This window comes from Meriones unguiculatus, chromosome 21 (genome assembly GCF_030254825.1).
Source record: "Meriones unguiculatus strain TT.TT164.6M chromosome 21, Bangor_MerUng_6.1, whole genome shotgun sequence".
NCBI classification, from domain to species: Eukaryota; Metazoa; Chordata; class Mammalia; order Rodentia; family Muridae; genus Meriones; species Meriones unguiculatus.
Window position 1 is genome coordinate 10,519,823 of NC_083368.1, and position 5,336 is coordinate 10,525,158.

Genomic DNA, 5,336 nt, shown 5'->3' on the forward strand with positions numbered 1-5,336 from the left:
ATGCTGAATAATCCACGGGAGCAGTCCGGTTAGCAGCACTTTCCCATGACTTCTGCTGCGGTTCCTGCCTCCAGGCTCCTTCCTACCCTGACTTCCCTTGACCGTCACAGGGTCTGGCACAGCAACACAAGAAAGCTAGGACAGTGCTGAGTAACATTTACATCTGGTAAGTTTTCTGATAATCCATTTCCACTTGGAAGGAAACATAAGCTTGATAAATAATAGTCTGATTATTTCTTTCACGGAACAAATTAGTTACCTAATGACTTGAAGGACCAAGTCTAAATACCTTTAAATGGTTGTTAAGATTTACCATAACATGACCACTACCCCTTATACTCAGCCATTTCCAGTTCAATATTCATGTGCATTTAGCTTGCGTTTCCTCAACTTATAGTGGCCTTTCTCACCCCTGGGTCTTTACATGTATTATCTTAACCACCCTCAGTCTCAGTCCTGCATGCCACTCATGACTGCGTCCTCACTCACTACACTTCAATGCCTGCACCTCTTCCACAGCGTGCTAGCATTGCTTTTTTGTCCAAAGACCCATCCCTTGTCCCTCCAAAAGCATCCCACACTTTATGAACTATATTTAATTGGTTTTAACCATTCCCTTTCCTGTGTGCTCATAAATTAGCTTGCAGAGACTGTGTCTATTTCATGTTCAGCCATTTTCACACTGTTTTGTATACAACAACAACAAAAATAACATGTGTTTAAAAAGACTATGGGGACCAATCATGTATATAATATGTGATGAATATTTTATAGTAATCATACTTATTACATTTTGGACAAAATGTGTTTCATGGTTGTCTAGATGGTTCATTTTCTAGTGTATTACTGTAAGATAATTATGACGTCAGGCAAACAAGTCAGAAAAGTGTCACACCCACAGAGAAATTCTATCATATTTTGTTTTTGTATGTATAGAAATGAAGTATCCGTGCTGATTAGCACGTCTTGGCATTTAGGTCATCCTCAGGTAACCAACAGTGGCTTCTAGTGGTGACAGAATAAAAGAATTGGTCCAGAGAAAGTCTGTGCATTAGCCTGTGTGTGTGAGCATACCCTAACACTTACATTAAGAACATTGTTTCTCATAGCTTATACTGAACTACTGGTCACTTTATTCCCTGCTGAACAATTCACATCATTCACAGGTTGAAGCGGTCTTCATGGCTCAGCTTAAAGACACACATCCAGTGGAACACTTTGTAGCTATCCAGAATAATTAAGCACGTCATAGGAGTCAACAAACAGCAAGGTCGTCCTCTTCAACTGACTGCCCTGTTTCCCATGTGAAGGAAGGGAGACCCAAGGTTAATGTGGCACTCTGCAGTCCAGCACAGTAATGGATTCAACACTTAGCATGTGGGTAGCCCTGTGCCACTCACACTCCCCTGTGCTTTCCGTCTCACCTGCTGCTGACCACTGCCTTCCCACAGACAGCCTTTGCTGGCCCTTTGTGTTCACATGTTTGTGCCATCATAAGTGTTTTGTGATATACATTTTGGTGGGATCATAAGTGGACAAACAAAACTAACAAAGTGATATCTGGAACTGCCGTATAAAATATAAAGCCAATGACCAGATTATATTTTTCAGAAAATTTAAATCTTCTTGTTCATAAGACTTCAATGATGCTTTAAAGGTCTCAGATATTTAAGGAGAAAATTCCAAAAATTCCTCTAGAGTGAGAGAAAGGGATACCTGGTCACAGACACTCTGGATTCCTCCAGTCAACCAAATCTAGTGCTACCTTTGGGCACATAACTAACTGATATAACAAATGTACTTTGATGCAAACTTTAACTTTTTTGTAACCTAACATACTGATTATATGACCTTCTGAACCTCAGTTTCTCCATCTGCAAAATTTATATAAAATCCGTTGCCTGCAGGGGTCTCTTTATAGGTTTCGTGTTAGTCCCAGAAGGAATTATAGCTACGAAAGGCTTTTAGAAACTGTAAAAAGCAACACAAATGTGAACTAAACATATGGTTTACTTTTACTTTTAGGAGATAGCACATTAATGCTGCATAAACTTCCAGGATTGCAGATGGATACTCAATAGTAGGCCATCTCTCCTATGGGTCTCCAGCCATTCAGATGGGCTCTCTTGGACCAACAGCAGTGATCACATTTTGTTTGTCCTCCCATGAGTCTAGTTATGTGCAAGTTATTATGGAACTTTTCATAAAACTCTCAGGTGCCCTCTCCACCTTTCTCCAGCCCGAGGCTCCTCTTAGCACCTTTGAAGGGTGACACTCCTTGCTGACACCTACAGCTGTCCTTCGTGCGTGGATAACTGCATTTACTATTAAGAGCCTCCCAGTCAAGGAGGAGTCTGCAAAACACATCACTCCATACAAACAGCAGACCCCAGCCCACAGGAAGATTGGGCCAAGAAAGTCAAAAGTGATGGATCTCTTCTGCTTGCAGCCATAACAAAGCTGTGTCCCTCTCCCCACACACTCCAGTGGTGGCTGAACCTCAGTCCCCTAAAGTCAGACAGTTTTATTCTGTATGCCCTTGCTTGACTCGGTTGCATGTAAAAGTTACGCATTTGGATTTTCTGCTTTATTTGTTTGAAAAACTTTAGTTGAAACTACATTTAATATTGTTCTAGCTTATGCGTATCCTATTTATCTTGTATCATACTCAAGAGAATAATAGAATAACTCCAAATATTAATATTAGAAAGTCTACCATTATGTGTTGTATGTGATTTTAATATTATAGTCTTTCTAATATTAAAACAATTATAGATTTTTTAATCACATCCCTCTCCCTTTAATAGGGCATACTTACCAAATAAAAGTAGTTCATTCAGGGTATAATATCAGGTTTTAATGTGTTTCTACAGTATGAAATCAGTACATGAGACTCATTTCATTACATATCCATTATCTCATATATTTTGTGCTGAGAATATTTAAGATCTACTGTATTAGAAGTTTTCAAGTTTGTGTACCATCATTTGTACTGCATGCATTGGAGCTCCAGAATGAATTCATCCCACTGCACTAAGATTCTGCACCCTTTGCCAGCGTCTTCTTCACCACCGTAACCCTAGTAGCAGGCAGCAGCCATTCTACTAGTTTTTATTATGCATTTGAACTCATTGAAATATTAGTGTTTTTAGATGCCCCACATAAGTGAGATCAGACAAAAAGACATTTCTTTTTTTGTCTCTGTCTTATTTCAATTAGTGTGATGTCCTAGAGTGTTGTCCAAACAAGGTCCATGGATGAAGCTGTGTGAGGAGAATTCTGAGAGCTGTGAGAAAACTCCAAGAAAACAAAACAAGAGTCTTATGAAGACCTCAGTTCCTTCAATAGACAGAGCTGTTATTGGAATGTATTTACATGCTCCTTACAGGTGTAGCAGATGGGAGCGAGTTCGCCCCAGCTGTTGTTATTCATGTGACTCCATGGTAAACATGTTTTTGCCAAGTGTGGCTTGCCCTTGTGATTGTATACTTTATTCGGGAGATGCTTCTTACTACTCAGTAATTAAAAACAAGGAAATCATGAAATTTTCAGGCAAATGGTGGGAACTAAAAAAAGATCATCCTGAGTGTGATATCCCAGAAGCAGAAAGACACACATGGTATATACTCACTTATAAGTGGATATTAGACACATAATGTAGGATAATCATACTAAAATGTGTACACCTATGGAAGCTAAGCAAGAAGGAGGATCCAGGGTAAGATGCTGAATCCTTATTCAGAAAGGCAAATGGGATGGACATCAGAAGAAGGAGAAAACAGGGAACAGGACAGGAGCCTACCACAGAGGGCCTCTGAAACACTCTACCCAGCAGGGTATCAAAGCAGATGCTGAGACTCATAGCCAAACTTTGGGCAGAGTGCAGGGAATCTTATGAAAGAAGGGAGAGATAGAAAGATCTGGAGGGGACAGGAGCTCCAAAAGGTGAGAAAAAAATTCTGGGCCCAGGAGCCTTTTCTGAGACTGATACTCCAACCAAGGACTATTCATGGAGATATCCTAGAACCCCTGTGCAGATGTAGCCCATAGCAGTTCAGTCTCCAAGTGTGTACCCTAGTAATGGGAACTGGGGCTGTCTCTGACATGAACTCAGTGGCCTGCTCTTTGACCACCCCCTCAGGAGGATGCAGCCTTACTAGGCCACAAAAGAAGACAATGCAGCCAGTCCTGATGAGACCTCATAGACTAAGATCAGATGGAAGGGGAGGAGGACCTCCCCTATCAGTGGACTGTGGGAGAAGCATGGGAAGAGAAGAGGGAGGGAGGGTAGGATTGGGAGGGGATGAGGAAGAGTTTCTACAGTTGGGATACAAAGTGAATGAATGCTAATTAGTAAAACAATAAATAAAATTTTAAAAAAGATTTTTTAACTCCTGATATATTTTGAAAATTGACTCCTTATCCGACATATGGCTTGTAAGTATTTCTGCCTTTACATGTATTGTCTTTACTCTGTTATGCAAATGATTTTTGTGTACTACAATTCAATTTAGGTATTTAGGTCATACCCCCCAAATCACTGACAATATTAATGTCAAATTGTTTCAAGGATGGAGGATGGAGATATGGCTCGGCCGTTAAGAGCATTGGCTGCTCTTCTAGCAGACCCAGGTGTGATTCCCAGCATCTCATGGCAGCTAACACCGTTTGTAACTGCAGTTCAGGGTCTCTCTGGCCTCTGTGGACACTGTATACAAGTAGTTCTCAGACAAACATACAGCAGAAATATCTACAAACATAGAATAAAAACAAATAAGTCTACAGAAAAGTTTAAAAACTTCTATCAGTTTTTTTAATCAATTTTAGTTTCATGTTTTTAGTACATGATACGTCACATGAATTTTATTATCCCACATTTGTTTTATTAATACTATTATTGAAGCTAAGCTCTACCATGCATCCTTGGCTTTTTTTTTCCTAAAGATCAATCAGATGTGTATCTTTTCACCTCTGCATTCTGATAGGTATTAATGCCTTACTGTTACAAGAACTAAACAGCAAACCACACAGGATGCCCCTGGAAAAACAGTTGCAACTTTTGGGATAGAAGACAGAAAGGGCTAGACCACAGAAGCTTAGGAAGAGAAACATGGAGGCTCTGTGACGAGCAGCTCTGAGTTCCAAAGCTAAGGCATCATTCACCTTTGTTCTGTTGTCTTTGGTCTTTGAAAAAACATTGAGCCTCCCAGGAGAGGTTCCTGGCCATTTGGAACTGATGTCTCTGAGCAACCATGATGAGCCTGGTAATAAATGTTGAGAAAGAAACAGACAAAAACCCGTCAACTATCGTCAACTGCTGTGTCTACAAAATACTG